The 12,195-nt window shown below is 40.9% G+C and overlaps 1 non-coding gene across 1 annotated transcript; it reads left to right on the plus strand.

The window, feature by feature from the left end:
- Positions 1–2,902: 2,902 nt before the first annotated feature.
- On the plus strand, positions 2,903–2,976 carry TRNAT-AGU (transfer RNA threonine (anticodon AGU)). The gene has a single exon. It is a non-coding gene; the product is annotated as a tRNA-Thr (tRNA).
- Positions 2,977–12,195: the final 9,219 nt, after the last annotated feature.

Here is a 12,195-nt window from a genome sequence, read left to right on the forward strand (position 1 = left end):
AGGAAATGAATTACTAGTGCATTACACACATTTCGACACTGGAGACATAACTTTTTTCAGTCATTCCGTATCCAGATATAGAGATTTGCAGCATCTAGGACTTTAATGTTCACCCACTTACGGATTTGAATGTTTTGCCACATTCATGAGTGCAAACTTGCTCCCCAGTAAAGACGAACATGTGCTCCTCAATGCACACACTGGGCAATGCAGTCCACTCTAAATCGACGATTAATGACATGCTCGTTTTGTGCAATGGAGTTTCAGTCAATTGGAAAACATTTTGAAAATTTATATTGCAACAGAAGCCCAGCCTTAAAAAAGTGGATTTCACTTCTGATTGATTACATGAGGAAGGAAAGGAGACCAGATGCAAAAAAGGGGCTGTGGCTTAGTTGGTTAAAGCGCCTGTCTAGTAAACAGGAGATCCTGAGTTCGAATCTCAGCAGCGCCTGTCTGCTTTTTTTTCGACCAATCTGTCTCCCCAATATTAAAACTTTGTACAAAGATTGCTATTTCATGCTATTTAGAAGCACAGTCAGGCTTGAAATGTTGGCAAAGCATCCAAGAACTCTGGACTCCACTACCTTAGAGTCATATTGCCCAAGGTTGCGATGCCATCAGAAACAGCACATATTAGAATGAGCAATTCATATTTCCTGCTTAATTTTTTGTAAAAGAAGCAAAGGTACGCCTGAACAGGGACTTGAACCCTGGACCCTCAGATTAAAAGTCTGATGCTCTACCGACTGAGCTATCCAGGCACAGGGATCACTGCCCATTTGAAACTTGATTTTCACTCTACAGCACCTCCATACATGGCTACCTCACTGGTCAATAAAGGAAATGAATTACTAGTGCATTACACACATTTTGACACTGGAGACATAACTTTTTTCAGTCATTCCGTATCCAGATATAGAGATTTGCAGCATCTAGGACTTTAATGTTCACCCACTTACGGATTTGAATGTTTTGCCACATTCATGAGTGCAAACTTGCTCCCCAGTAAATACGAACATGTGCTCCTCAATGCACACACTGGGCAATGCAGTCCACTCTAAATCGACGATTAATGACATGCTCGTTTTGTGCAATGGAGTTTCAGTCAATTGGAAAACATTTTGAAAAGTTATATTGCAACAGAAGCCCAGCCTTAAAAAAGTGGATTTCACTTCTAAATGATTACATGAGGAAGGAAAGGAGACCAGATGCAAAAAAGGTGCTGTGGCTTAGTTGGTTAAAGCGCCTGTCTAGTAAACAGGAGATCCTGAGTTAGAATCTCAGCAGCGCCTGTCTGCTTTTTTCTCGACCAATCTGTCTCCCCAATATTAAAACTTTGTACAAAGATTGCTATTTCATGCTATTTAGAAGCACAGTCAGGCTTGATATGTTGGCAAAGCATCCAAGAACTCTGGACTCCACTACCTTAGAGTCATATTGCCCAAGGTTGCGATGCCATCAGAAATAGCACATATTAGAATGAGCAATTCATATTTCCTGCTTAATTTTTTGTAAAAGAAGCAAAGGTACGCCTGAACAGGGACTTGAACCCTGGACCCTCAGATTAAAAGTCTGATGCTCTACCGACTGAGCTATCCATGCACATGGATCACTGCCATTTGAAACTTGATTTTCACTCTACAGCACCTCCATACATGGCTACCTCACTGGTCAATAAAGGAAATGAATTACTAGTGCATTACACACATTTTGACACTGGAGACATAACTTTTTTCAGTCATTCCGTATCCAGATATAGAGATTTGCAGCATCTAGGACTTTAATGTTCACCCACTTACGGATTTGAATGTTTTGCCACATTCATGAGTGCAAACTTGCTCCCCAGTAAATACGAACATGTGCTCCTCAATGCACACACTGGGCAATGCAGTCCACTCTAAATCGACGATTAATGACATGCTCGTTTTGTGCAATGGAGTTTCAGTCAATTGGAAAACATTTTGAAAAGTTATATTGCAACAGAAGCCCAGCCTTAAAAAAGTGGATTTCACTTCTAAATGATTACACGAGGAAGGAAAGGAGACCAGATGCAAAAAAGGTGCTGTGGCTTAGTTGGTTAAAGCGCCTGTCTAGTAAACAGGAGATCCTGAGTTAGAATCTCAGCAGCGCCTGTCTGCTTTTTTTCGACCAATCTGTCTCCCCAATATTAAAACTTTGTACAAAGATTGCTATTTCATGCTATTTAGAAGCACAGTCAGGCTTGGATATGTTGGCAAAGCATCCAAGAACTCTGGACTCCACTACCTTAGAGTCATATTGCCCAAGGTTGCGATGCCATCAGAAATAGCACATATTAGAATGAGCAATTCATATTTCCTGCTTAATTTTTTGTAAAAGAAGCAAAGGTACGCCTGAACAGGGACTTGAACCCTGGACCCTCAGATTAAAAGTCTGATGCTCTACCGACTGAGCTATCCAGGCACAGGGATCACTGCCCATTTGAAACTTGATTTTCACTCTACAGCACCTCCATACATGGCTACCTCACTGGTCAATAAAGGAAATGAATTACTAGTGCATTACACACATTTTGACACTGGAGACATAACTTTTTTCAGTCATTCCGTATCCAGATATAGAGATTTGCAGCATCTAGGACTTTAATGTTCACCCACTTACGGATTTGAATGTTTTGCCACATTCATGAGTGCAAACTTGCTCCCCAGTAAAGACGAACATGTGCTCCTCAATGCACACACTGGGCAATGCAGTCCACTCTAAATCGACGATTAATGACATGCTCGTTTTGTGCAATGGAGTTTCAGTCAATTGGAAAACATTTTGAAAAGTTATATTGCAACAGAAGCCCAGCCTTAAAAAAGTGGATTTCACTTCTAAATGATTACATGAGGAAGGAAAGGAGACCAGATGCAAAAAAGGTGCTGTGGCTTAGTTGGTTAAAGCGCCTGTCTAGTAAACAGGAGATCCTGAGTTCGAATCTCAGCAGCGCCTGTCTGCTTTTTTTCGACCAATCTGTCTCCCCAATATTAAAACTTTGTACAAAGATTGCTATTTCATGCTATTTAGTCAGGCTTGATATGTTGGCAAAGCATCCAAGAACTCTGGACTCCACTACCTTAGAGTCATATTGCCCAAGGTTGCGATGCCATCAGAAATAGCACATATTAGAATGAGCAATTCATATTTCCTGCTTAATTTTTTGTAAAAGAAGCAAAGGTACGCCTGAACAGGAACTTGAACCCTGGACCCTCAGATTAAAAGTCTGATGCTCTACCGACTGAGCTATCCATGCACATGGATCACTGCCATTTGAAACTTGATTTTCACTCTACAGCACCTCCATACATGGCTACCTCAATGGTCAATAAAGGAAATGAATTACTAGTGCATTACACACATTTTGACACTGGAGACATAACTTTTTTCAGTCATTCCGTATCCAGATATAGAGATTTGCAGCATCTAGGACTTTAATGTTCACCCACTTACGGATTTGAATGTTTTGCCACATTCATGAGTGCAAACTTGCTCCCCAGTAAATACGAACATGTGCTCCTCAATGCACACACTGGGCAATGCAGTCCACTCTAAATCGACGATTAATGACATGCTCGTTTTGTGCAATGGAGTTTCAGTCAATTGGAAAACATTTTGAAAAGTTATATTGCAACAGAAGCCCAGCCTTAAAAAAGTGGATTTCACTTCTAAATGATTACACGAGGAAGGAAAGGAGACCAGATGCAAAAAAGGTGCTGTGGCTTAGTTGGTTAAAGCGCCTGTCTAGTAAACAGGAGATCCTGAGTTAGAATCTCAGCAGCGCATGTCTGCTTTTTTTCGACCAATCTGTCTCCCCAATATTAAAACTTTGTACAAAGATTGCTATTTCATGCTATTTAGAAGCACAGTCAGGCTTGATATGTTGGCAAAGCATCCAAGAACTCTGGACTCCACTACCTTAGAGTCATATTGCCCAAGGTTGCGATGCCATCAGAAATAGCACATATTAGAATGAGCAATTCATATTTCCTGCTTAATTTTTTGTAAAAGAAGCAAAGGTACGCCTGAACAGGGACTTGAACCCTGGACCCTCAGATTAAAAGTCTGATGCTCTACCGACTGAGCTATCCATGCACATGGACCACTGCCATTTGAAACTTGATTTTCACTCTACAGCACCTCCATACATGGCTACCTCACTGGTCAATAAAGGAAATGAATTACTAGTGCATTACACACATTTTGACACTGGAGACATAACTTTTTTCAGTCATTCCGTATCCAGATATAGAGATTTGCAGCATCTAGGACTTTAATGTTCACCCACTTACGGATTTGAATGTTTTGCCACATTCATGAGTGCAAACTTGCTCCCCAGTAAATACGAACATGCGCTCCTCAATGCACACACTGGGCAATGCAGTCCACTCTAAATCGACGATTAATGACATGCTCGTTTTGTGCAATGGAGTTTCAGTCAATTGGAAAACATTTTGAAAAGTTATATTGCAACAGAAGCCCAGCCTTAAAAAAGTGGATTTCACTTCTAAATGATTACACGAGGAAGGAAAGGAGACCAGATGCAAAAAAGGTGCTGTGGCTTAGTTGGTTAAAGCGCCTGTCTAGTAAACAGGAGATCCTGAGTTAGAATCTCAGCAGCGCATGTCTGCTTTTTTTCGACCAATCTGTCTCCCCAATATTAAAACTTTGTACAAAGATTGCTATTTCATGCTATTTAGAAGCACAGTCAGGCTTGATATGTTGGCAAAGCATCCAAGAACTCTGGACTCCACTACCTTAGAGTCATATTGCCCAAGGTTGCGATGCCATCAGAAATAGCACATATTAGAATGAGCAATTCATATTTCCTGCTTAATTTTTTGTAAAAGAAGCAAAGGTACGCCTGAACAGGGACTTGAACCCTGGACCCTCAGATTAAAAGTCTGATGCTCTACCGACTGAGCTATCCAGTCACAGGGATCACTGCCCATTTGAAACTTGATTTTCACTCTACAGCACCTCCATACATGGCTACCTCACTGGTCAATAAAGGAAATGAATTACTAGTGCATTACACACATTTTGACACTGGAGACATAACTTTTTTCAGTCATTCCGTATCCAGATATAGAGATTTGCAGCATCTAGGACTTTAATGTTCACCCACTTACGGATTTGAATGTTTTGCCACATTCATGAGTGCAAACTTGCTCCCCAGTAAAGACGAACATGTGCTCCTCAATGCACACACTGGGCAATGCAGTCCACTCTAAATCGACGATTAATGACATGCTCGTTTTGTGCAATGGAGTTTCAGTCAATTGGAAAACATTTTGAAAAGTTATATTGCAACAGAAGCCCAGCCTTAAAAAAGTGGATTTCACTTCTGATTGATTACATGAGGAAGGAAAGGAGACCAGATGCAAAAAAGGGGCTGTGGCTTAGTTGGTTAAAGCGCCTGTCTAGTAAACAGGAGATCCTGAGTTCGAATCTCAGCAGCGCCTGTCTGCTTTTTTTTCGACCAATCTGTCTCCCCAATATTAAAACTTTGTACAAAGATTGCTATTTCATGCTATTTAGAAGCACAGTCAGGCTTGAAATGTTGGCAAAGCATCCAAGAACTCTGGACTCCACTACCTTAGAGTCATATTGCCCAAGGTTGCGATGCCATCAGAAACAGCACATATTAGAATGAGCAATTCATATTTCCTGCTTAATTTTTTGTAAAAGAAGCAAAGGTACGCCTGAACAGGGACTTGAACCCTGGACCCTCAGATTAAAAGTCTGATGCTCTACCGACTGAGCTATCCAGGCACAGGGATCACTGCCCATTTGAAACTTGATTTTCACTCTACAGCACCTCCATACATGGCTACCTCACTGGTCAATAAAGGAAATGAATTACTAGTGCATTACACACATTTCGACACTGGAGACATAACTTTTTTCAGTCATTCCGTATCCAGATATAGAGATTTGCAGCATCTAGGACTTTAATGTTCACCCACTTACGGATTTGAATGTTTTGCCACATTCATGAGTGCAAACTTGCTCCCCAGTAAATACGAACATGTGCTCCTCAATGCACACACTGGGCAATGCAGTCCACTCTAAATCGACGATTAATGACATGCTCGTTTTGTGCAATGGAGTTTCAGTCAATTGGAAAACATTTTGAAAAGTTATATTGCAACAGAAGCCCAGCCTTAAAAAAGTGGATTTCACTTCTAAATGATTACATGAGGAAGGAAAGGAGACCAGATGCAAAAAAGGTGCTGTGGCTTAGTTGGTTAAAGCGCCTGTCTAGTAAACAGGAGATCCTGAGTTAGAATCTCAGCAGCGCCTGTCTGCTTTTTTTCGACCAATCTGTCTCCCCAATATTAAAACTTTGTACAAAGATTGCTATTTCATGCTATTTAGAAGCACAGTCAGGCTTGATATGTTGGCAAAGCATCCAAGAACTCTGGACTCCACTACCTTAGAGTCATATTGCCCAAGGTTGCGATGCCATCAGAAATAGCACATATTAGAATGAGCAATTCATATTTCCTGCTTAATTTTTTGTAAAAGAAGCAAAGGTACGCCTGAACAGGGACTTGAACCCTGGACCCTCAGATTAAAAGTCTGATGCTCTACCGACTGAGCTATCCATGCACATGGACCACTGCCATTTGAAACTTGATTTTCACTCTACAGCACCTCCATACATGGCTACCTCACTGGTCAATAAAGGAAATGAATTACTAGTGCATTACACACATTTTGACACTGGAGACATAACTTTTTTCAGTCATTCCGTATCCAGATATAGAGATTTGCAGCATCTAGGACTTTAATGTTCACCCACTTACGGATTTGAATGTTTTGCCACATTCATGAGTGCAAACTTGCTCCCCAGTAAATACGAACATGTGCTCCTCAATGCACACACTGGGCAATGCAGTCCACTCTAAATCGACGATTAATGACATGCTCGTTTTGTGCAATGGAGTTTCAGTCAATTGGAAAACATTTTGAAAAGTTATATTGCAACAGAAGCCCAGCCTTAAAAAAGTGGATTTCACTTCTAAATGATTACACGAGGAAGGAAAGGAGACCAGATGCAAAAAAGGTGCTGTGGCTTAGTTGGTTAAAGCGCCTGTCTAGTAAACAGGAGATCCTGAGTTAGAATCTCAGCAGCGCATGTCTGCTTTTTTTCGACCAATCTGTCTCCCCAATATTAAAACTTTGTACAAAGATTGCTATTTCATGCTATTTAGAAGCACAGTCAGGCTTGATATGTTGGCAAAGCATCCAAGAACTCTGGACTCCACTACCTTAGAGTCATATTGCCCAAGGTTGCGATGCCATCAGAAATAGCACATATTAGAATGAGCAATTCATATTTCCTGCTTAATTTTTTGTAAAAGAAGCAAAGGTACGCCTGAACAGGGACTTGAACCCTGGACCCTCAGATTAAAAGTCTGATGCTCTACCGACTGAGCTATCCAGTCACAGGGATCACTGCCCATTTGAAACTTGATTTTCACTCTACAGCACCTCCATACATGGCTACCTCACTGGTCAATAAAGGAAATGAATTACTAGTGCATTACACACATTTTGACACTGGAGACATAACTTTTTTCAGTCATTCCGTATCCAGATATAGAGATTTGCAGCATCTAGGACTTTAATGTTCACCCACTTACGGATTTGAATGTTTTGCCACATTCATGAGTGCAAACTTGCTCCCCAGTAAAGACGAACATGTGCTCCTCAATGCACACACTGGGCAATGCAGTCCACTCTAAATCGACGATTAATGACATGCTCGTTTTGTGCAATGGAGTTTCAGTCAATTGGAAAACATTTTGAAAAGTTATATTGCAACAGAAGCCCAGCCTTAAAAAAGTGGATTTCACTTCTGATTGATTACATGAGGAAGGAAAGGAGACCAGATGCAAAAAAGGGGCTGTGGCTTAGTTGGTTAAAGCGCCTGTCTAGTAAACAGGAGATCCTGAGTTCGAATCTCAGCAGCGCCTGTCTGCTTTTTTTTCGACCAATCTGTCTCCCCAATATTAAAACTTTGTACAAAGATTGCTATTTCATGCTATTTAGAAGCACAGTCAGGCTTGAAATGTTGGCAAAGCATCCAAGAACTCTGGACTCCACTACCTTAGAGTCATATTGCCCAAGGTTGCGATGCCATCAGAAACAGCACATATTAGAATGAGCAATTCATATTTCCTGCTTAATTTTTTGTAAAAGAAGCAAAGGTACGCCTGAACAGGGACTTGAACCCTGGACCCTCAGATTAAAAGTCTGATGCTCTACCGACTGAGCTATCCAGGCACAGGGATCACTGCCCATTTGAAACTTGATTTTCACTCTACAGCACCTCCATACATGGCTACCTCACTGGTCAATAAAGGAAATGAATTACTAGTGCATTACACACATTTCGACACTGGAGACATAACTTTTTTCAGTCATTCCGTATCCAGATATAGAGATTTGCAGCATCTAGGACTTTAATGTTCACCCACTTACGGATTTGAATGTTTTGCCACATTCATGAGTGCAAACTTGCTCCCCAGTAAATACGAACATGTGCTCCTCAATGCACACACTGGGCAATGCAGTCCACTCTAAATCGACGATTAATGACATGCTCGTTTTGTGCAATGGAGTTTCAGTCAATTGGAAAACATTTTGAAAAGTTATATTGCAACAGAAGCCCAGCCTTAAAAAAGTGGATTTCACTTCTAAATGATTACATGAGGAAGGAAAGGAGACCAGATGCAAAAAAGGTGCTGTGGCTTAGTTGGTTAAAGCGCCTGTCTAGTAAACAGGAGATCCTGAGTTAGAATCTCAGCAGCGCCTGTCTGCTTTTTTTTCGACCAATCTGTCTCCCCAATATTAAAACTTTGTACAAAGATTGCTATTTCATGCTATTTAGAAGCACAGTCAGGCTTGATATGTTGGCAAAGCATCCAAGAACTCTGGACTCCACTACCTTAGAGTCATATTGCCCAAGGTTGCGATGCCATCAGAAATAGCACATATTAGAATGAGCAATTCATATTTCCTGCTTAATTTTTTGTAAAAGAAGCAAAGGTACGCCTGAACAGGGACTTGAACCCTGGACCCTCAGATTAAAAGTCTGATGCTCTACCGACTGAGCTATCCATGCACATGAATCACTGCCATTTGAAACTTGATTTTCACTCTACAGCACCTCCATACATGGCTACCTCACTGGTCAATAAAGGAAATGAATTACTAGTGCATTACACACATTTTGACACTGGAGACATAACTTTTTTCAGTCATTCCGTATCCAGATATAGAGATTTGCAGCATCTAGGACTTTAATGTTCACCCACTTACGGATTTGAATGTTTTGCCACATTCATGAGTGCAAACTTGCTCCCCAGTAAAGACGAACATGTGCTCCTCAATGCACACACTGGGCAATGCAGTCCACTCTAAATCGACGATTAATGACATGCTCGTTTTGTGCAATGGAGTTTCAGTCAATTGGAAAACATTTTGAAAATTTATATTGCAACAGAAGCCCAGCCTTAAAAAAGTGGATTTCACTTCTGATTGATTACATGAGGAAGGAAAGGAGACCAGATGCAAAAAAGGGGCTGTGGCTTAGTTGGTTAAAGCGCCTGTCTAGTAAACAGGAGATCCTGAGTTCGAATCTCAGCAGCGCCTGTCTGCTTTTTTTTCGACCAATCTGTCTCCCCAATATTAAAACTTTGTACAAAGATTGCTATTTCATGCTATTTAGAAGCACAGTCAGGCTTGAAATGTTGGCAAAGCATCCAAGAACTCTGGACTCCACTACCTTAGAGTCATATTGCCCAAGGTTGCGATGCCATCAGAAACAGCACATATTAGAATGAGCAATTCATATTTCCTGCTTAATTTTTTGTAAAAGAAGCAAAGGTACGCCTGAACAGGGACTTGAACCCTGGACCCTCAGATTAAAAGTCTGATGCTCTACCGACTGAGCTATCCAGGCACAGGGATCGCTGCCCATTTGAAACTTGATTTTCACTCTACAGCACCTCCATACATGGCTACCTCACTGGTCAATAAAGGAAATGAATTACTAGTGCATTACACACATTTTGACACTGGAGACATAACTTTTTTCAGTCATTCCGTATCCAGATATAGAGATTTGCAGCATCTAGGACTTTAATGTTCACCCACTTACGGATTTGAATGTTTTGCCACATTCATGAGTGCAAACTTGCTCCCCAGTAAATACGAACATGTGCTCCTCAATGCACACACTGGGCAATGCAGTCCACTCTAAATCGACGATTAATGACATGCTCGTTTTGTGCAATGGAGTTTCAGTCAATTGGAAAACATTTTGAAAAGTTATATTGCAACAGAAGCCCAGCCTTAAAAAAGTGGATTTCACTTCTAAATGATTACATGAGGAAGGAAAGGAGACCAGATGCAAAAAAGGTGCTGTGGCTTAGTTGGTTAAAGCGCCTGTCTAGTAAACAGGAGATCCTGAGTTAGAATCTCAGCAGCGCCTGTCTGCTTTTTTTCGACCAATCTGTCTCCCCAATATTAAAACTTTGTACAAAGATTGCTATTTCATGCTATTTAGAAGCACAGTCAGGCTTGATATGTTGGCAAAGCATCCAAGAACTCTGGACTCCACTACCTTAGAGTCATATTGCCCAAGGTTGCGATGCCATCAGAAATAGCACATATTAGAATGAGCAATTCATATTTCCTGCTTAATTTTTTGTAAAAGAAGCAAAGGTACGCCTGAACAGGGACTTGAACCCTGGACCCTCAGATTAAAAGTCTGATGCTCTACCGACTGAGCTATCCATGCACATGGATCACTGCTATTTGAAACTTGATTTTCACTCTACAGCACCTCCATACATGGCTACCTCACTGGTCAATAAAGGAAATGAATTACTAGTGCATTACACACATTTTGACACTGGAGACATAACTTTTTTCAGTCATTCCGTATCCAGATATAGAGATTTGCAGCATCTAGGACTTTAATGTTCACCCACTTACGGATTTGAATGTTTTGCCACATTCATGAGTGCAAACTTGCTCCCCAGTAAATACGAACATGTGCTCCTCAATGCACACACTGGGCAATGCAGTCCACTCTAAATCGACGATTAATGACATGCTCGTTTTGTGCAATGGAGTTTCAGTCAATTGGAAAACATTTTGGAAAGTTATATTGCAACAGAAGCCCAGCCTTAAAAAAGTGGATTTCACTTCTAAATGATTACATGAGGAAGGAAAGGAGACCAGATGCAAAAAAGGTGCTGTGGCTTAGTTGGTTAAAGCGCCTGTCTAGTAAACAGGAGATCCTGAGTTAGAATCTCAGCAGCGCCTGTCTGCTTTTTTTCGACCAATCTGTCTCCCCAATATTAAAACTTTGTACAAAGATTGCTATTTCATGCTATTTAGAAGCACAGTCAGGCTTGATATGTTGGCAAAGCATCCAAGAACTCTGGACTCCACTACCTTAGAGTCATATTGCCCAAGGTTGCGATGCCATCAGAAATAGCACATATTAGAATGAGCAATTCATATTTCCTGCTTAATTTTTTGTAAAAGAAGCAAAGGTACGCCTGAACAGGGACTTGAACCCTGGACCCTCAGATTAAAAGTCTGATGCTCTACCGACTGAGCTATCCATGCACATGGATCACTGCTATTTGAAACTTGATTTTCACTCTACAGCACCTCCATACATGGCTACCTCACTGGTCAATAAAGGAAATGAATTACTAGTGCATTACACACATTTTGACACTGGAGACATAACTTTTTTCAGTCATTCCGTATCCAGATATAGAGATTTGCAGCATCTAGGACTTTAATGTTCACCCACTTACGGATTTGAATGTTTTGCCACATTCATGAGTGCAAACTTGCTCCCCAGTAAATACGAACATGTGCTCCTCAATGCACACACTGGGCAATGCAGTCCACTCTAAATCGACGATTAATGACATGCTCGTTTTGTGCAATGGAGTTTCAGTCAATTGGAAAACATTTTGAAAAGTTATATTGCAACAGAAGCCCAGCCTTAAAAAAGTGGATTTCACTTCTAAATGATTACACGAGGAAGGAAAGGAGACCAGATGCAAAAAAGGTGCTGTGGCTTAGTTGGTTAAAGCGCCTGTCTAGTAAACAGGAGATCCTGAGTTAGAATCT

This window comes from Ambystoma mexicanum, unplaced genomic scaffold (assembly GCF_040938575.1).
Source record: "Ambystoma mexicanum isolate Mex_15411 unplaced genomic scaffold, UKY_AmexF1_1 Mex_scaf1, whole genome shotgun sequence".
Taxonomy (NCBI): Eukaryota; Metazoa; Chordata; class Amphibia; order Caudata; family Ambystomatidae; genus Ambystoma; species Ambystoma mexicanum.